The sequence below is a fragment of the Tasmannia lanceolata genome, unplaced genomic scaffold, assembly GCF_043159265.1.
Source record: "Tasmannia lanceolata isolate RefF3 unplaced genomic scaffold, GAP_Taslan_0.1 ptg000044l, whole genome shotgun sequence".
NCBI lineage: Eukaryota > Viridiplantae > Streptophyta > Magnoliopsida > Canellales > Winteraceae > Tasmannia > Tasmannia lanceolata.
The window spans coordinates 24,000,086-24,021,551 of NW_027518721.1; the positions used below are offsets into that span (position 1 = coordinate 24,000,086).

General features: G+C 40.9%; 1 long non-coding RNA gene across 1 annotated transcript; it reads left to right on the top strand.

The window, feature by feature from the left end:
* The first annotated feature begins 1,399 nt into the window (after nucleotides 1-1,399).
* Nucleotides 1,400-15,403, top strand: LOC143864071 (uncharacterized). The gene is made up of 2 exons (XR_013241074.1): nucleotides 1,400-1,846; nucleotides 15,155-15,403. It is a non-coding gene; the product is annotated as an uncharacterized LOC143864071 (long non-coding RNA).
* The last annotated feature ends 6,063 nt before the right edge of the window (nucleotides 15,404-21,466 follow it).

The window sequence follows — 21,466 nt, forward strand, 5'->3', positions numbered from 1 at the left end:
TGAGAATTATTGCGTGCCTCGTATGCACGAGCTAGGATAATAGCTGTTGATAGGGTTGTGGGCCGTCCAGCTTGCACGTCGGCTTTCAAATTGAGTCTGATAGTCGCGAACCGAGCCCTCTTGTTGTAGCTTGGTCAACTCCCCAAAGAAGTCTTGAAATTGCGTAGGCCCGTACCTAGCATGCAAGCCTTCACAGAATGCTTTCCATGACAAATCTTTTTCTTCTTGCTTCATTAGCTGGGCATCCCCTTCCAAGTGGAAGGAAGCAAGGGCCACACGCTCATCCTCAGGCGTTTGATGGAATCGGAAAAACTGCTCCTTCCTACAAATCCAACTTGTGGTGTCTTCCCCTCCATTGAAGCGAGGGAAATCAATTTTTATAAACCTTGGAGCATAGGATTGCTGCGACCCAATTGTGCGGTTCCCACCGTTGTTGCCCAGACTTTCTCCATGGTTAGGAATTGGAGCCCTTGAATTCTCCCCACCATTGTCGCCCAGATTTTCTTCAGGGGTCAGAATTGGAGCCCTTGAGTTATCCCCGTCTTCTCGTGGATTAAGCTTTTCAACTAACTCAGCAAGCTTATCCATAATTTGTTGTTGGCCACTAAGAGAGAGGCCACATCCGACTCTAACTTCTCCACACGTGGATCCATGCCTTTGCTCTGATACCACTTTGGTACATACAGGGGGTGTAGACACTTCATTTTGACCGACCCTGCAAAATTTCAGAAAAATTGGATAGGTAATGGAGAATGAGATTAGTGTAGTTAGGTTTATAGTGCAAAAATGGGTGTCAATACCAATACTATATGATTAGCTAAGAAAAAGAAAAAATGGGAGTGCAAGTAACAAAATAAGGGTATGACAACAATATATTTGGGTTAAATAAAGAGGAGAGAAGGAGTTGCTTGAACCACCCTTGTTGTGTGTAAAAATGAGTGTAAATACATTAGATGGGTTGTACCAAGATTACTAAAACGGGGGCTGAATGAATTATTTTTCCTAATTAAAAGAAGTAGAGAGGGATGAGTTATCCGGATAGGGGTAGCCTTAGGAAGAAAAATAGCAAATATGGCTTATAAAGGGCTATCTTGGGAAAGGAGGGGATCAAATATATGATTCCCCTGTTTAAAAAAAAGGGGATCGAATGAGGGTTTGGGGGGGAAGAGGAGTTTTTCAGATCTAAAAGAGAAAGAGAGGGGAGAAAGGGCGACCACTCCTTCCCTTCTTCTCCGATTACTCTCCATTGGGCCACCCTTTGAGCCACCATCACTACCATCATCATCTTCCTTTCCCTTCTACCTTGACTCCAACCCTAATCAAACCCCATTTTTCTGCCCCTTACCTCAAGATCTCCCCATTTTCTATTTCAGAGAGGGTTTTGAAGAAGAAATCAGAGAGGGTTTTGAAGAAGAAATCAGAGAGAGAAAGAGAAGAGAAAAAAAATCCCTAAATCATCAAACCATAACCCTAAGTCATTTTCCTCCATTTTTCCCGGGCAAAGCTCAGGCGATTTTCCAGCCATGCTCAAGCTATCATCTTCTTCTTCTTTGCTATAATTCTTACACGAATTTATGTTTCTTTTACCTTGCTTTCTCAGATCTGTTTTGGAAACTCTGAAATTTTTGTTTTCCTAGCCAAAAATATAACCCTAGTTCGTTCATTTTCCCTTCTTCTCCGAGTGGATCTGGCCAGAGTTCGGTCAATCTCCGGCAAAGTTCTCTTCCTTTTTGTGGCTTCATTGTTCCACATAAGATCTTGCATGTGTTTCTCCTCTTCCGAACAGAAATTTGGAGATCGAAGACAAAAAGAGAGTAAGAGTTCTTCGAGGAATCTTCTAATTGAAGTAAGTCTCTATTTAATTCTTCTCTTGATTAACTAAACTCTTTATTTTTGTCTTAATTAAAGGACAGATTTAGAAATTCCAGAGTATTTTGTTCAATTTTATCTTTGATTCATTTTTTTAATTTTATTTTTCTTTGTTACATCTACTGATAGAATTTCAGAGCATGATTGTTGTATTCATCGATTAAATTTAGTACTTGTGCTGTTGCTTTTATTGATGAGATATTCAGGCATATTTGTTGCATTTTGTTCACGAGATTTCAGAGTAAGATCTGCTTGTGGAGTTTCAAATGTTTGGAGAAGAAAGTAATTAGAAAAGAGTTATTTATGTGAAAGATTCCTAGATGTTTGTTCATATTGTGAATCTTAAGATAATTAGAGCACTATAGTATTTTGAAATCGCATGTTTTGTGTATGACGAAATGCTTGTGAAAGATCAGTGGAGTTTGAATTTCGAATATGTTTGTAGCATATTGGCTATAGGATTAGTGTTTTCTATCAGTTAATGACAGAGTAGTTGTTGTGGTTATCCGGATTGTGATTGTGTAAATGTCTAGATAAAAGGATGTATGCCATGCTTGAGCAATGTGTTTTGGCTTTGGCCTAAGTTATGCATTTTTTTTAGAGCCTGCGCATCCCCTCATCATTTCCAGCTTTGCCATCATTGCTGATCTCCTATCCTTTTTTGTCATTTCACCACCTGCCTTACCCTCACCATTGGAATTCATTTTACTGTTCATGTTTATAAATCACATTGGTGGCTGCTATCTCCAGTGACCTCTGCAGATTATAATAAAGCAACTCAAATTTTTGTATTTCTTGTTTGACTTCATTCAATAGTTTCTAACTAGCCTTCCTCCCGATCCTTTTCCCTGGCGATTGTGCCAAGATATGTTGGGCATTTTGAAGTTTAGATAAGAAAATGCGGAGACCGATTAAGCTGCTGTAGTGATTGAAAGGATAAGATAGATCAGATAAGTTTAGTGTTGTGTATACTCTGAATGTGTTTTATCCTTGTATCAAATCATTGTGTGAAATATGTTGATGGAAATGCTCAAAAAATTATTATTCAAGGCGAAGAAAATGAAATGTTAATATTAGTTCAGTTTAGGAAGATCTTATGAGATACTTGTATTGAGTTGTTTGTATGGTGTACATATGTATTAGTTTTTGCATTTTAGCTTGAACTGATCAGGTTCCGTTGCATAACATCGTCTCTTTTGAGTCCCTAGCTGGGTTTCCATTATTTTAGTAATGAAATTATGATATTTGAAATCATTTGAGGATAATGTGGCTTGTATTATCATTATGCAATTCTGCATAGTGAAATTGGTATGATGTTATGGTTAGTGAGTTTTGGTTGTATGGGGTGTATACTCTGTGTTGAGAAGCCCATTTAGCATGTTAAACCATGGGGGTTACAGGTAGGTACTCAAAACAGAGTAGTGTTTATTTTGTGTCATTGATCAAAGATGTTGATATCATTTCCCTATGGCTTATATTCCTAGTTGTTAGGTGACTAATGCTTAAACCTGTTAGAGATATGATAGATGGATTGTAGTTGTCTTTGGGTTTTAGCTTGGGTTTGATGTGGCTATATGTGAGTGTGTGTATGTATGAGTGTGTGAGTGTGTAGATGTGTGTAAATATGTAAGTGAATGTGTATATGAGTGAGAGCATGCATGTGTGTATGTTGTACCAAACTGAATAGGAATATGGAACATGCATTAGTTCTATTCTTACTTTTGGAAAAATGTAGGTGAAGATTTGATGCAGTGCCAACATGGCAGCCATGTCATGCCTAGGTGGTTTTGGTGGAGTTCCAAGGTGCATTCCTGCAATTATATAAGTTTATCAACATCCAAAATGGGAGCAAAGCTCAACCCAATTGATATCCCATCAATTACATTAGTTTATCAACATCCAAAATCCCCTTTAAAGATGGTTTCTAACCCTTTAAATAAAGACTCGATGCGAGTTCCCAACAAGTATTTGTGCTCGAAAATTGGACAAGAGGGTAGAAAGTATTTGTAATTGATGTGTAGAGACAATCTTTGAAAATGGGAGCAAAGCTCAACCCAATTGATATTCCATCAATTACATAAGTTAATCAAAGCTCGAAAATTCACCCATCACTTGAGGGCTGAGTATCTTTCTTGTGAGCGAGCAAAGCTCAACTCGTGAGCTTTGCTCCCATTTTCTTCTTCTTCTCTAAGTTGTGTTCTTGATTTCTAATTTTCTTCTTCTTCCCTCTTAAGCACCTGCATTAAGATTAGTGTAACAGGTTCTACTTTTCCAGTTCTATGTATCCATTTTAAAAAAAGAAGAAGCTTCTGAATGCATTCATTTAGTTTGTTGGCTTTATGGTTGTGATTATATCGTTTCAGCTATGTATGGCTATCATAGCACTCATACATATATTTAAAAGAGATGATTGTTGGTAATGCATTCATATGTTCAGACCCCTACTTACTTTGTTGGATTTTGGAGTCATGTTTATAACCGTTTGAATCATGAATTGAAAAGCGTATAAAACGATAAACGTGTTCAGGGCTATTATTTTAGTGTTGACCATAGCTTGAAGTTTGGGTCATTAAAGTGATAAAAAGGAAATGCAGACAAGTCATTTAATATCCAAACTGTTGTGTCCCAATTAAAGGCGTTCATCAGCTGCTTTAAGGGATTCATATTTTTCTCTTTCATGTTTTGTCCCTCTGCAAACTGATTCAAGTTATTTTACAAACAATTTCATACAATTTACTTCTTTAATCATTTATGTCCTGATGATCGTTGAGCTTGATTGGTTCTATTTTCAGCTAGCTCTCTAGTAGTAGTCGTTTCCTCTTTGTATAAGACAAAGAAGTTACAGAGTTTTTAAGATTTTCAGGTTGGTATTTCCTTTATCACAGAGAGTATTTCCAGGCACTCAGTACTTGTTCGCTTTCGAAAAATTGATCTTTGGGACCTCTTTTGGAAATTAAGGTAAAATGTTGAATATGACTTTGGGTCTTCCGTCCATGCCTTCATTGCTTCTACTCTATTCATTGCTTTAGAAAATTTATAGTAGACTCTTGATGATTCCAGTGTTGTAATCGATTACTATGAGTAGAGGTTACAGCTATGATTTCTTGAAGTTTCATATGATTAATGGTTTGGAGGTCAAACCTTGATTCTAGGACAGCTCACCTGGTTTAATTTTGGAAATATCTGGGAAAAGATAACTTGAGTTCAGCTGAAGGTTATTTAGCTCAAGTATAGATATTGAGCTGATTTACTATTAGCACTATCAAATTGGGTTAAGTTAAGTTGGGTCAGGTTGATTGCATTTGAATAATAGCATGTTGCATGTTATGGTATTATTACTACTATGTTCCATCTCGTGTACTGTTTTGATCCTTTTTTTTTAATGTGTAAATGATACTGGTTCCATCATAACTGATATATACATACATGTTCTTTAATCTTATACACATATAGGAATGGGCTTATTTGGTGAAATATGATGTATGTGTTGGTACTGTCATTAAAGTGGATGGGCACAAAGATTTATTTAGTTATATCTCATAGATACCCCTGTCCGCAATTGTTTTACCATTATATTACATTTGTCTTGTTTTCCATTGAATGGATAGTTTAGTTGAGAATCATAATTTTTTTTTTATATTATTAGATATTAACATGATCAGTGCATTGATAGAAGATCAAACGAAGTGTTTTACAATGGTATTGTATTCTGTCATGAGGGTTTGATTGCATGTATAAAATTATCATCCGTTTATGGTAGAGCATAAACCTAAGGAGCCATTAATATGATGACAGATGAGTATAGATTCTAAGTTTGACTCCAAGTTAGAATAAATTCTGTCGTTGAGATATTTCATTTTCTTGATCAAACAATACCAATTACTATCATTTCTTGATTAAGATTTATCCCTTCTTTTAAGCAGTAAAATCGCAGGGAGAAGAGAATGGTGGTTCCTTGGGCGAAGCAGAAGAATCGCAGGGAGAAGAGAGTGGAACAGCAGAGGGGAGATTGGAAGTGCTGCAAGTGTGGGTTCCACAATTTCAAGAGAAGGGTTGAATGTTGGCAATGCGGGAAGATCTGGTCGTCGTATGACTGCAATGTCGATATGAGTCCGACAAAACCAAAGACCAATGCATTGAATGCATCAAGTAGCGGGAGCATGGAAGGGATAGATAAGCCTGAGTCTCGCAGTAGGAAAACTCCTTTGAATATTGTCTTTGGCGAGTCGGACAAAGGAGCAGTTCTTCCATTGGTATCTTTGAAAGGAACAGAACGTAGTTTGTGGGGCAAAATCGGGGAAGGATGGTCTGGCAATGTTCAGGCTTTGGATGCTTGGTTGTTTGAAAGGAAAGTTGCAGAAGGGGCTGTTAAAGTTTACAAAATGGATGAAAGGGAACTTATGATAGTTTTAAAGGCAGAATCTGCTCTTGAGAAATCGAAGATAGCCTGGTTTGCTGCTAGAAATTCGCCATTTGTTGAATTGAGCTCTTGGTCGAAGAAGTTTGAGAATCTGACAAGGGTGGAGTGGTGGTTTAATTTTGGAATTCCACCTCAAGCTTGGTGTGTGGAGAATTTCAGAAACATAGGGAAGAGGATTGGTAGGGTAATTGAGATGGATGATTCCTGCAAAGCTGCTAGAGGATATCAGTGGGCCAAAGTTCGGATTGCCACAAGCTCTGGATGCCCAATTGTGGTGGCTTTTCCGGTAGGCATCGACGGAGCAACGATGTGGGTGAAATGCGAAATGGAGTCGGCGCGAAAAAAGGTCGATGGGGGGGGGGGGAGACATATTCCAATCAATTCAGCTCGGATGATGATGAGGATGGGTTTGGTGCTGATGGATGTTCGGAAAACCAGTCCGGTAGTGGGGAGGAAGAGTCTTGGAGGCTGGAGGAGCAGGTTAGCATGGATTGGGCTGGAAGGAATAGGTGGTGCACGATAGCAGGGGGGCACACGATAGCGCAGAATTTGAAAATCAAATTTCTCAAATATGTGGTGAGGAAAGAATGGAAGGGAGTTTCTAGAAGGTCTGACGACTGGTGTTGACAGAGGTAGGGGGCTGACTTGATTGACGCTAGCTGTTATGCAAGTGGAATAAGTGGGTCTGAGTTATATAATGGGCTGCACCATTTGCTAGTGGGCCGTCAAAAGGAAATGTGCCTGGAAGATAATATCAGTGGGCATAGGTTGGTGGGCTTGCCGGATGATCAAATCAGTGGACATATTAATGGGCTTAGAAGACATTTGAACCTGCTGGTGGAGAATATTATTGGGCTAGTGGAGAACAACTCAGAGAGAGGTTGTGGGCCTGTTACACCTTCAAGACAAATGCCAATTGCTAGGAAATTTTGCAGCATTGCAGATGGCCCGCCCTTGATTGATATGTCACCAGATTAAGGGATCATAAAATTTGGGGCAGATTTGCATGGTGTTGCTGGCAATGAAATTAGCTTGGAAGAATGGAGGGCTGATTCAAGAGCGGTGGATAGTGTCAATTCAAGTGAAGTTGAATTAAGGAGAACATCGGTAAGTCGTAGGGAAGATTCTAACACTGATTTGAGGGGAGGGTGTGAGGAATACTCTCGGAGGATTATCCCTTCGGAATTGGTTTTCCGGAGAATTAATGATGGTTTGGGTAACTCAGAGCACACTGTACAGTTCAACCTGGACCGAGCGGGAGAGAAAAGCACCACAAGTGCCGTAGAAGATCTTATCTTACCAGGTATTGGTGGGTTAATGAAGATATTTCAAATCAATCAATCACAACTGGAATGTGATGGTTGTAGTCTTGGCTTCAACTCCCCCAAAGGTATCAACTCTTCGTTTTCATTTCGTGGCAATGAGGTGTCTTTTCCGTGTCCAAACATGCAGGGCACAGAAATGGGTTTCTATGTAGAGGACGAAATCAGTGAGTCTTTGGGTATGGATGTCCCAAACCATTGCTTGCTATCCTCTCATATTCCTTCTTGTTATGGGCATCTTGATAAGAGGGCTTTGTTGGGCCGGGAAAATTCCAATAGTCCCGAGGAGATAGAGGGGGTTGAGGGGTCTGAGGGTAACATGGAGCTAGTGGAGAGAGCAGTGGATAAGGTGATAGATGTTAGTGGGAAGGTGGGGGTAAGATACCTCGGACCATTACCGGAGTTTCGTGTTATGATACAGTGGATTGAATTAAGGGATATGGTTGGGGGAGAGGTTAACGAGTCTCACAGGAGTGAATCTTCGAAGAAGTTACTCCGAGAGTTGGTTAGATTGAAATCGGGTGTTAAGGGGATAAGAAGAGTGAGGGAGGTAAGGGGAGAAAGTACGTGAAAATTGTTTCCTTATGAAGACGTTATCATGGAATGTAAATGGATTGGGTTCTTTGGCGAAGAGAGCTCAAGTGAAAGAAATCTTTAAAAGATGTAAACCGAGTCTTGTATGTCTACAAGAAACCAAATTAGAGGTTATAGATAAGGTTACTGTTCAGAGTATTGTCTCACAGGTCAGTGGAGCTTTTCTTTTGTGGGTTCAATTGGCCTTTCTGGGGGGATTTTGGTTGCTTGGGAGGAGTCTTATTGGAATGTGGTCGAGGAATGGAAGGGTAGGTTCTCCTTGTCTGTAGTTCTGGAAAGGGTGGAATACACGGTGAGGGTTGTTTTCTTTGGGGTCTATGGGCCTTCTCTAAGGGTGGAGAAAATGTTGTTATGGGGGGACTTAGATGGGATTAGGGCGCGATGGTCCCATCCTTGGTGTCTAGGTGGAGACTTTAATGAAATTAGATTTGCGTGTGAAAGGGTGGCTTGCACGAGGTCTAATAGAAATATGGTCTTGTTCGCTGATTTCATTTCTAAGCATGAGTTAATCGATCTTCCGTTATCTGGGGCTTGGTTCACGTGGAATAGAGGGGAGAGTCATAGTAGGATTGACCGCTTCCTTGTATGTCCGCTGTGGATGAGCTTGACTCCTGAGGTGATACAAAAATCCCTGGTTCATTCGGTTTCAGATCACTGTCCTATTCTTCTGGATCCGAGGTTAGAATCTTGTTGCCCCCTCACCTTTTCGATTTGAGATTGCATGGCTCCAGGATCCGAATATGGAAGAAAGGATGGGAAAATGGTGGGCCTCTGCAAATTTTGAGGGGCTTGCAGACGTAATAATAGGGAAAAAATTGAGATTTGTTATGAAGATGATGAAGGAATGGATTAAGGAGAAAAGAGGGTCTGACTCTTGCAGAAAGAATTGGTTGGAAAGTAGGATTGTAGATCTAGGAGATTTAGAGGAAGAGGGATTGGGGAACATTGTTTCTAGGGAGGAATTGGGGCGTTTTCGGGAAGAACATAAAAGTATTCTTCTACATGAAGAGATATCCTGGAGGCAAAAGTCGAGGGTCAAGTGGCTGAAGGAAGGTGATAAAAATACAGCTTACTTTCTTGCTATGGCAAGTGCTAGAAGAAGGGGTAATAGGATTGTCTCATTGATGGTGGACGGGGCGGTGGTTTCCAGAAAGGAAGATATTTCGAGTGCTATATTGAGCTTTTATAATGCCTTATATACATCAGATGGTATATTGAAGCCTATTCCGGAGTGGGTGGATTTTAATCATTTAGAATGTGATCAGAGTAGGAAATTGGAGGATCCGTTTGAGGTCGACGAGATTGAGAGGGCTGTTTTCTCTTTGAGTAGAGATAAGGCTCCCGGGCCGGATGGCTTTTGTTTGGCATTTTTCCATTCTTGTTGGGAATATGTCAAGGGTGACCTAGTGGTGTTTTTTCATGAGTTCCATCAAGGTATGGAGTTGGATAGAGGTTCGGGGGCTACTTTCATTGCTCTAATTCCTAAGGTGGAAGGTGCTAGTAGGATATCGGAGTTTAGGCCTATCAGTCTTGTGGGATGCCTTTATAAGGTTTTGGCTAAAGTTTTAACGGATCGCTTAAAAAGGGTACTTCCATCAATCATATCGGATTATCAATGTGCTTTCATAGAAAAAAGACAAATTTTAGATTGCTCCTTGATTGCAAATGAGGCTATTGACTCATATCGCAAACTTCGTAAGCAAGGCATCTTGTGTAAGTTGGACATGGAGAAAGCTTATGATAGAGTGGATTGGGGATGTCTGGATTACTCTCTTGAGCGTATGGGATTCAGATGTCTATGGCGTTCGTGAATGAAGATTTGTGTGTCATCTGCTTGGTTTTCTATTCTCATTAATGGATCTCTAAAGGGTTTCTTCAAGTCGTCTAGAGGGCTTAGACAAGGGGATCCTTTATCCCCTTTCTTGTTTATCATTGTGGCGGAAATCCTTAGTAGGTTACTGGCGATGGGAAGCGGCCTTGATCTTTTTAGAGGATTCAGGATCGGCTTGGAGGAGGTGGAGGTCTCCCACTTGCAATTTGCTGACGATACATTATTATTTGGTGAACCGGAGATTGGGCAAGTGAGAAACTTAAAAGCTATTTTGAGATGCTATGAGCTCATTTCAGGCCAAAAATCTAATTTCCACAAGTCTAAAATTTTTGCTTTGAATATTCCCGAGGAGAGGGCTCTGGAAATTGCTGTGATTCTGGGATATCAGCTGGACGCGTTGCCTTCCTCATATTTGGGCCTTCCGTTAGGGGTTGGTAGACCGAATAAAGATCTGTGGGTTCCTATAGTTGAGAGGATCGAGAGAAGATTAGGTACATGGAAAAGTAATCTTGTTTCTCGTGGTGGTAGGCTTGTGCTGGTTAAGGCGGTATTGTCCAATATACCTATATACTTCATGTATTTATTTAAATGCCCTGTTAGTGTCTCCCTTAGGATTGAACAGATCCAGAGGAGATTCTTGTGGGGTGGGAATGAGGATAAGAGAGGAATTGCTTTGGTCAAATGGGAGGAGGTTTGTGTCCCCATCAAGTTGGGTGGTTTGGGTATCAGGAGAATTAGAGATTTTAATCATGCGCTCTTGGGTAAATGGTTATGGAGATTTGGGGATGAGCATGATCGTTGGTGGGTCAAGGTCATTAGAAGTAAGTATGGATGTGATATGGGGAGATGTGAATCCTTGAACTTGTTTGCAAAAAAAGGGTTGTCGGTTTGGAGAGACATTCTAAAAATGTCTTCTCTTTTCAAGTTAAAGGTTAGATTTAGAGTGTATAAGGGTGATAGAATATCATTCTGGCATGATTTGTGGTGTGGGGATGTATCCTTTAAGTGTCGATTTCCGAGATTATTCAATATGGCTTCAAATACGGAGGTCTTTGTTAGCGATTGCTTTGAGTGGAATGATGATGTTTTTGTGTGGAACCTTGGGTTTAGAAGATCATTTTTTGAGTGGGAGGTGGAATTGGTCTCTAGCCTGCGGGCCCTTCTTGAGGGTTGTTACATTAAAAGGAATCGGGAGGATAAAAGGCTTTGGATTGAAGAACCTTTTGGGACTTTCTTGGTTAAATCTTTCTATAAAAGTATTATGCCCATTTCTAACCCTTCATGTTCGGCAAAGGTATGGAAATTTCATTGCCCACCTAGAGTTTGTATCTTTGGTTGAGCGGTTTGTCGTGATAGAATACAAACTATTAATTTTCTGAGAAACCGTGGTATGTGGCTTATTGATCATTGCCCACTATGTCTGCATGATGGGGAATCTGTGGATCACTTGTTTATGCATTGTTCGTTCACTAGGATCATATGGCAATTCATCTTCATGAGATTTGGGATTTGTTGGGTTTTTCCAAAATCTATTCCGTCGCTATTGCACCAATGGGGAGGGGTTCCTTGGAAGGAAAAAGGAAAAACCTTGTGGAATTTTTGTTTATTAGCTACGTGGTGGTCTATATGGAAGGAGAGGAACTCTAGAGTCTTTGAGGGGAAAGCTATGAATCCTTATTGGATTTACTTGAAGATCATCACCTTGGTTATATCTTGGGTGAGATGCCTCCCATCCTTCCGGTTTGTATCGGCTTTTGATCTTTGGGAAGGTTGGCAGGAGGTGTGCTTTAGTGTTCAGCGCAGAGATCTTATTTTGCAAAGGTGGAAGCCCCCTGCTCAAAACATGTATAAGGTTAATTTCGATGGTGCGAGTTCTGGCAATCCGGGTCCGGCAGGAGTGGGAGGGGTTTGTCACAATGATAAGGGGGATGTTGTTTGGGCATACTACGGCTCTAGTGGTGTGTCTGATTCGTCAGATGCGGAAGTGAGGGCGGCACATTTTGGCATTTTGAATATTGATAGAAGGTTGATGGATCAGACAATTGTTGAGGAAGATTCGTTAAATGTGATTCGTTGGTTGAAAGGTGGGGTGGTTCCTCCATGGAGATTTCTTTCCATTTTTGATGAGATTGAGGACTTAATTGTGAGGTCCACTATCGGCTTTCAGCATGTTAGAAGATCGGCAAATGATAAGGCGGATGCGCTAGCTTAGCGTGGTGTTTCCGGTGGTTCTATTATGTGGTTCGACCACCTTCCTCCCTGAGAAGGGGTATTCTCTGTATTTTGTTTTTTCTTCGTTCCTTTTTCATTCTTGCTTACTATTGTAGATATGGGTGGTCCATCTCGGCCTCCTAAATTTGCTATATATAATTATTGCCATTTAAAAAAAAAGATTTATCCCTTCTTTTACCTTATCTCTTGTCCTTTTAAGACTAACTGAGTCTCATAGATATGGTTTTCTTATTCATTGCAAGGGCGATAAAGGCGTTAGCCCAAGTCCATCATTAGGGGACTTGCTTAGTCCGAGTAGGACCCCCCTCTTTTATTTAAAAGACTTGCCCAGTTTTTTAGATGTGTATCCCTTAAAACATAAGGTCCTCGTATCCATTGCACGGGCAATGAAAGAGTCATCTAGAGCCCCCTCTTAGGGGACAAGCGGTGTCTCATGAAGAAACAAGTTGTACCCTTTGGAGACAGGCTTTGTCTCACTAGTGAGTCAACTCATAGGAGACTACCCAAGTCTCATTATTAACACATCCTTATTAGAAGACCAACTAGGTCTGTTAGTTGCTTATACCCATATTCTATCTATCATTGCAAGGGAAATGATAAGGTTACTTGGAGTCCTCCATATGAGACATTCAGTGTCTCATTAGAATTAGTTGTTCCCCCATAGGAGACAGGCTTTGTCTCATTTGCCCTAGTTATCCTCTTGTTTTAGGAGACTAGCTTAGTCTCATTAGCACTCCCTTGTTATGGTTATGCACTAGGAGTCAGTTCTTTAGTATATGAGTGTGTCCTTAGCTAGAGGGTCAGTTTTTAGCATAGGAATCGGTTTTTCAGGAGTCTGTCTTATCATCATAAGGAGCTAGGATTCTGTCCAGCCTTTTATCAAGTCATGGGATTCTGTCCAACCCTTGTAAAGTATAGAATTCTGTCCAATCTTTGCAAATCTTCTGAGTTTGTCTTGCCCTTATAGATGTTTACGAGTCTGTCCATTATTTTATGAGTTTGTCTTTAGATAGGAGTTCCTTTTTTAGCTATTGGGATTCAGCCCTTAGCACTGACACTCTTCCATGTTGTGGATCACAGAGTGCAGACATACGGGCTCCCTTTGGCTAAAAGGGTGAAAACACTTAAAAAATTCAAAAACATTGGAAAACTTTAAACAACAAAAACACTTGAAAGACATGAAAATCCAAAAACATCAGAAAAGTCATGAGTCATTAGGAGTGTAGTTAGGAGAGTCTGTTTCCGAACTACGTTGGCTTGATCCTCTTCCACGAGGTACGTAGGCAGCTTGGGATTCTTATCTTAGGTCCAGTCAAACATTCAAAAACAAACATTTCAAACCTTCCAAAAATCCTTAAAAATCATTAATAAATTCAAAACCCTAAAAAAATGAAAAACTCTTCAAAACCTTTTCAAAAAGATATTCCTCTAGAGTTAGGAGTCAGTCCTAGATGTTTGGTGTGTCTTAGAGTTATGAGTCTGTCATGGTTATGTTGATGCTTTGTGTGTTTTGTGTGTGAGTGTCCCTAGAGTTAGGAGGCCTTGAGTCGTGGTCGGTTAGACACTTAGTCGAGCCGATGGCTAGACTAGGATGCACTTAGTTAGCCCATTATTTTTCTTAGGTCATACAGCCTAATTACACATAGGATGGAGGGCTCACCTACATTAGTTAAGGCATATAGGGAGTCCTAAAAATTACAATTCACTTAAACTTAAGCAATCGCACAAGAAGCTTTAAAAACTAGTCAGGTCTAGTTGATTGAGTCTAGGATAGCGGTCATAGATGGTCAGGCATCGTAGTTTAGAATAGGCCATTGAACTACGTTGACTTTTATTCTTCTCGAGGCCGGGATACGTAGAGTAGCCGGGATGGTTATCCTGGTCCGAGTCAAGTATCACATTAGAATCTAGAGTTTGTCGTGTCGAGTCATGTGTGGAGTTGAGTTGAATTGGTAAAGTGTGTTTTGTTGTGTTTTCTTACTTTCCTGTACAGACCTTATATCTTTAACTGTAGCATGCATGTGTTTGTCCATTAGAACTTAGACACCAATTATGTATGACACTCATAACCTAGCTATGTTTAGGTGGCACTTCTTTCATTTATCTTTTGTGTGTGCTTATTATTTTCATCCCTGAGTCATGCATGTTTAGGTAGACGTTTTCTCGGGGATATCCGTTCCCATTTCACATGATTTTTGTTCAAAATTCTTCAAAGTTAATAAATAAATGACATAAGAGACTGGGTGTTTACACTCGGGCGAATTGGGGGTGCATAACACCTTCCTCATTCGTCATCAGGCACGGATTTTTGTATCTCTGGTTATTCGTTGCGACAGAGTATAGTATGGGATTCAGGGCCTACTTCCTTGGATGGCGATTCTGAGTTATTTTAGGTACGTTTCGGTTCCGGACTCATCCCCGAATCAAGAGGTATCTCACATACATCGCCACTCATGCTGTGAGAGGCACTCTTTCGAGAGTTCATTGGTAGAGCTCTCATTCACGTGTGGAGATCTCAGAGGATCGATGGGGATCTCGTGTCCTCGCCACCGTCCTTGGGATCGGGGTCCACAGGGGGTTATCCCTCTGTTTCTTTTCTTTACCTATGATGAACAACAACAATTTTGGTAAAGAACAATATTGGTTTAACGGAGGAAACTTGGGTTCAAAACGATAATGTAGCCACGCACGTAACAGTATGTATGTTTGTTTGCTTTGATTTGATCATAGGAAGTGGATGCCAAAACCGTTTCTGATTTATTTATTCATTTGGTGTAAGGTTTCTCGAGCAGATGTTACTCTTTTTTGAAACAGTACGTGGAGTTGTTGGTTTCTGTTATTTAATGAACTTCAAATTTGTTTTCTCATGATCTATTTTTGTTGCAGTAAAATAGGAAAGCATGATGAATTACATCTTCTATGGATTGGAGGCTCTCAACATTCCACTTGTATTGCTTCTTTAAAGTTTTTAAATCCAAGTATTTCTTCTTTTTTTATTCATGCAGAAGTTCTACTTACCTATTTATGTTATTTTGTCATGTAAATTGCTATTTGTACACAAAATGAAGTCCGAATGGACACTGGAGAGATCTCAATAGATGTTTATGAGATTAAAAAGATCTTGATATTTCCCTAGATTTTTTCTTAGATGGAACAATTATTTTTCATTTATTTTAATCATTAGAAATTATATTTTAAAAAAATTGCATTCTTCTAAAAAACTCTTGGACAATATTCGTGTAATCTTGGACAATTCAAAAAAAAATAAAAAATATTCGTATAAACTATTTCATTCCAGTCCTCAGTTGTAATGATAGTGCTTGTGATCAGTTCTCATGTCCCAATGTTGAGTTTTGGGTAGTTGTTGTCGCCGCATCTTATGTACGTAGTTATATCCTTCAATGTTTACAAGCCTACTAGCGGGGAAAGATGGAAGCTTCACATTGTTAAAAACTTTACACTGTAATTTTTTTTTTTTTTTTTTTTTTTTTGCAGTTATATGTTGTAAAATCCCTTAGTCCCACGTGCACTTTTACTAGTCGTTATAATAAGGGAGACGATATATCCGCACCCCCTTGGAGGATGATTCGCACCCTTTTACCCTGATTTTTTTTTTTGGTAACGAAGGGTGCTCTTCGGGGGTAGGACTATTTCCCTACGGATGCGCGCAATCACCTGGAAAACATGCGCATCGGGGTAAGCAAGGGGGGATTTGAATGCTCGTCATTGGGGAGTGAGCTGTCTGGGAACTGTAATAACCTTTTGACAGCACTTTAACCACTAAAAGACAAAATGCATTAGTGTAGAAAATAAAACATGGTTGTGCTGATATCATTTCCCTAAATTCCCTAAAATAAATTAGTCTTGTATTCAAATAATTAAGGACCGATTTTAATAACATGAGGTTTGCTAAGGACACGCGGGTGCGTAGCGGCTTGAAATCAACCCTGCAGTCCTACACCTCTATCATGGCTACCACATTTGGATTCTCATCCTTTCTCATCCACTCATAAATCTTCGCCTCCCATCATCTTCACAAACACCTCTAAGACCACCACCACCACCATCAGTAAATGGGGTTCCTTCGGTAAAAGGCTGGAAAGCAATTCCCAGGAAACGAAGGACCCTGTACGACTTACTTCTCAGACAGCTTTCAGCGTTAGTGAAGTCGAAGCGCTGTTTCAGCTGTTCATGAGCATTAGCAGTTATGTACTTGAGAAACGAGACTCCAATGACGGTACTGAAAGCATATAGAAAGGGCCTTCTAAGCTCTCGTTTCTATTTTTATCTCATGAAAGATACATGCGTACAATTACTAGTAGGCTCATAATAAAAGGGTTTGAAGTCGTTGGAGTTGATTTGGTCAATTTGAAAGGGGAAATGATATATTTGCCTCTCATTTTGTTTACTTGGGGGCTGTCCCAAGTGATAAAAAGAGCTGAATATATCACTTCACTTTGAAAGGGAACAACAACCATGAATTAATAGCGTTGAAGGCCAATGAGGCTTTCACAACTAAGAAGTTTATCATCGTAGTAGCTTGATGGGGTGCAGTCCCCACGAGGATGCGTAGTTCTATGGAACCTTCTACCCTGATTGCTTCTCCGGCGAGTCCATACAAATATTAGCTGATAGGCTTAAGGCAGTCTTTAGCTTGAAAGCGTGATAGTATAGGATATCGACAGAGCTGCCATTGTCTACCAATATTTTCTTCTTCTCAAAGTTCGTCACGCGCATGGTTATGACTAAAGCATCGTCGTGGGGCAAGATAACTTTATCGAAGTCTTTTCCGAGAAGGAAATGACATGGTCTACCTTCTGTTTCTTGATAAACATGTGCACCGAGCCGACCTACCTGGTATAGGCTTTACGAGCCGTGGACGATGTCCCACCCGCCTTTGCTCCCCACCCACCCACTATAGTGTATATGATCCTGGTAGGTTGGGGGCGTCGATCCTCTGTTGGAGGACTCTTGGGGATGGGAAACCTCTCTGGGCTTCTTGGTGCCGGGGATTGTCGAGGACTCCTATGATCAGGTGTGCTATGAGCTCGGGTTTCTCTCCTAGGATGCTCTCCTCCCCCTGACATAGTCTCAGAGGAACCCTCTGAATCAGGGTCTCAATCTCTTCTTTGAGGTGAAGACATTCGTCAGTGTCGTGTCAGTAGTCCTCATGAAATCGGCAGTACTTGACCCGTCTCTATTTCCCTTTTTTTTGCATCTTCGCATGTAAGGGTGTCAATTTTGGCTCGGGCTCGGCTCTAATCCTTAACGAGCCGAGCCCCTCGTTAAGAATTTAATATATTTAAATATATATATTATATATAAATATATACACTAAAAGGGTTGTCCAGGGAGTGAAAGGGGAAGGCAAAATATGTCACTTCATTTTTGGAACCCCATTTGTTACTTGGACCACCCCCCATAGTGTAAAAAAAGTAGTCAAATTACACTAGATAGGGCTGTCATGGGAAGATGAGGGGTGTGAACTTAATATAACCCGAGCTCGGTAAGGCTCGCGAGCTGGTCGCGAGCTTGGCCGAACCTGACCGAGCCAAGCCGAGCCTGGCCAAGCTCGGCTCGGCTCGGCTCGTTTACACCCCTATTCGCAGGCCATATGAGGAAGTCTTTTCCACGGATGGCAGCCAGGATTCACCCCCTGGTGGCATTCAGAGGGATTTTCTCTTTTTCCCCTGCGGCGTGGGCTCCTATCTCTTTGGGGTAGTCTGTCATCCCGTCGGGATTTCAGAGGTGCTCCTGGGCCGCTCTTCTCCTCATTACAGACCTTTCCCTTATCGTCATCATGGTGCCACTAGTTCAGGTTGAGAGTGGACAGGGTTTCCTCGGCATGGATGTACTTATATGCCTGAGTGATGAAGTCGACTAAGGTGGATGAGGCTTTTTTGGCTACTGAGTGTCTGAACTCGGCCGACCTTATTCATGATAGCAAAGCATTCATCGTGGCCGACGGGTCCAAGTTTGGGACTTGAAGAGCTTCCCTGTTGAAGTGTCCGACAAATTCTTTTAGTGACTCATCTCTTTTTTGATTTACCTCCATCGTTGATGTAGCTGTCTTTCGGTGTCGTCTGTTGCTCATGAAATGGCGAATGACTCTTCAAAAGAGTCAATAAATCCTGTCAGTAGTCCGGAGTACCAATCTTGAGCAGCTCCTACTAGGGTGGCAAGATAAGCCCGGCACAAGAATCCATTCGAGGCCCCATGCAGTAGCATCATTATTTTGAAGGTTTCTAGGTGGTTAACGGGATCAGAAGTTCCATCATAATGAGGTAGCAGTGGCATTTAGAATCCGCGTGGTACGTGCTGGTGCGTGAGAATCCTTTCGGTAAACGGGGGCTTGCTAGAGAACAACCATAGGTCAACAGGGTTGGTCCCTCTCATAAGCTCCACGATACGATGATCCATCACATCAATCTTATGTTGTATATGCGCAGTTTTTTTATTCGTCTTCCTACCCTTCTTCACCACACCCTCTAAGAGCGGGCTCAAGGCGGAATTCGTTTGACTCTGGGGGGGGCTTCTTTTGCAATGATGACGCTCAACGGGGTTCGGGTGGCCATTCCAGGACCATTGTCGACTAGTTGATCTTGATCGGCTTCTGCGATGATGGGAATGGTAACTTGGGGACAATGGATGTCCTCTAGGGCGTTGGGCACATCGGTCAAATGAGCTCGGATATTGCTTGTAGTATAGGGGTACATCTTCATGCTCTGTATCCACCCTCTTCTCCCGTGCTCGCTGACTCTCAGGACGAGTTCCGGGTGGAGGGTGTTCAGTTAGGTTCTTGAACTGGTTGGCTAAGGTAGTCACTTGCTGAACTAGTGCGTGGAATTGCTTTGTCATGGGCAGGGTTACTGAGATTTGAGGCTTTCGTGGGACAGGTGGTTGTCCCTTGATCAAGGGTGGAGGAACGATGACCTGTGAAGCTAGACGTCGTCCCTGGTGGCTACTAGGAGCTGATCGAGCACCCCGGACCGAACCAGTTCTGGCACTTTTCCGACTTGCCATGCTAAGATCTGTAATAGCTTTTTGTCCACATCCCACGGTCGGCGCGAATCTGTTGCGGCTAAAATTGGTGATCTGTTGAGGTGGCGTCGGAAGAGTTGAGCTATGTCCTGCGCATGGTAGCAAACTGTGAGACGACCTACCTGGAGTTAGTGCTCCGAGAAGTCCCTTCGATGCTTAAGTTAGTGACCAACATATAAAGAAAGTACACTATCAGAACCCTTACTTGTGAGCCTTAAAAGGCTATTTATAATTAGGGTATCATGTATGAGATTACCCTAATCCCCATAAACAGGTGTCAACCTGTAAGTGTGGAGGGTTTGATGTCGAACCTTCCTTAGATGGTGTAAATACATGATTACCCTCTGCCACATGTCACCTTGTGATTGGATGACTGTTTTGGACTTTATCAGGAACAACAACCATGAATTATCAACGCAAGTACTATTGTGAGTCGCATGCATGGCTGTGTTCATAAAAAATACTTACCTACTCAAAAAAAAAAAATGAGAGAGAGAGAGACCCAACAACTCAAATGGAAGGGATAGTCTCAAAGCGGGTTTTGGAACCCAACCGGTTTGACTTATAAAAAAAAAAAAAAGACTTGGCGACATAAAAAAAAGAAAAAGAAAGACTCGGCGACCTAAAAAAAAAGAGACTTAGGCGACTTCTGCTAACACTACGGGTGCTTCTAGAGATGAATATGAGAGAACCGGTAAGTCAAATGCAAGGGATAGTCTGAGAGGGTGTGAACCCTGCAGCCGGTTTAACTTGAACAATAGAAAAAAAAGACTTGGCCGCTTCTGCGTACCTTCCAAAAAAAAAAGTCTGAAGGTGCCTGTGGAGATGAATATTGAGTCACTTGCATGAAATCAATTAAGGCCATGTCATTTTCTTACACTAAAATGTATTATCTTTCTTTCAATACTCTTTTCATTTGACAAACTGCCAAACACCAGCGTACCTACCCAAAAAAAAAAGATTTCCATTTTTCTATCCTAAGGATGCGTTTGGATTGCTAGAATCAAGTTTTAACTACACTGAAAACGGAATGGAAAAATAAAATAAAAAATTTAGGGAGATGATAAATTCGCACCCGCTAGGATGATTTGCACCCCTTTTAAGGTGATCATTGTGGCAGATTTTAATGCTTTTTTACGAGTAAAATGGGTGTGAATCATCCTACAGGGCATGCGAATTTATCATCGCCCAAAATTTAATTAAAAAAGATTCAATAAGAAATTCATACCACTTCTTGGGTTGGGAATAAGATTCTAGCATTTTTCCATGTTTAATTCTGCCTAGGGGTCATTTCCGCTGCTTGATTCCGTTCATTTTTAACCAAATACTAGAATTCGGAATAGAATACCATTCTGACACCAGATTCCAGCAAAGTTTGCCAAGGAAAAGTATTTCTAAAATTTTCTCCTTTTTTTTGTTTACACATTAAGAAGATAACTGGAACCAACCCTTTTCTTATTTTATTTAAAAACTACATCAGATTTTTTCTACTACGAGGGCAAATTTAATATTTCGAAAAAATTGGAAAAGCAATCGTGGGGGTCTATAAATTAAAGGGGCCCTGCTATAGTTTCATCGAACCCATAGAAATTCTCTCTTTCTTTGCTCTTTGGTCCTCTCTTCTTTGTTCTTCAATGGCTAACTTTGGTCCAAGTGAATACTTGATCCTTCGTCCTGAAAAAGTAGGATTTTGTGCACTGTTATTTGCATTACTATTTCCCTGTTGGAAAAATTTACCAGATAGTGCTGCGGAAATCTCTACTAGTGTCCCAATTAAGAGATTTTACATCATTCTCAGCTTGATTGTTCAGAAGATCATCTTGTTTTTTGTCAATTTGTTATATGGTTCGCGAAAAAAGGCTGAGATTTTCTTGAATTCCTCATCCCTTCATGGTGGCATTCCCAGCGCTTTCAAACTTGCTTTTGGAGGTCTTCTTTTACCCCCTCGCTCAACCATGCACTTAAACTTTTGGAGGTTTTATATGGTGTAAGCCCATATAGTCCAGTATTTTTCCAACAAGAATTCTACGGCTTACACCGTAGGATGATCTGAACCATCCACCACGTAAATATGTTGTGCCCCAAAAATCTTTCCATAGGATCATCTCAACCCTCCCATCTATTGAGATTTCCATGAAATGCGGTTCTTTTTTTTAT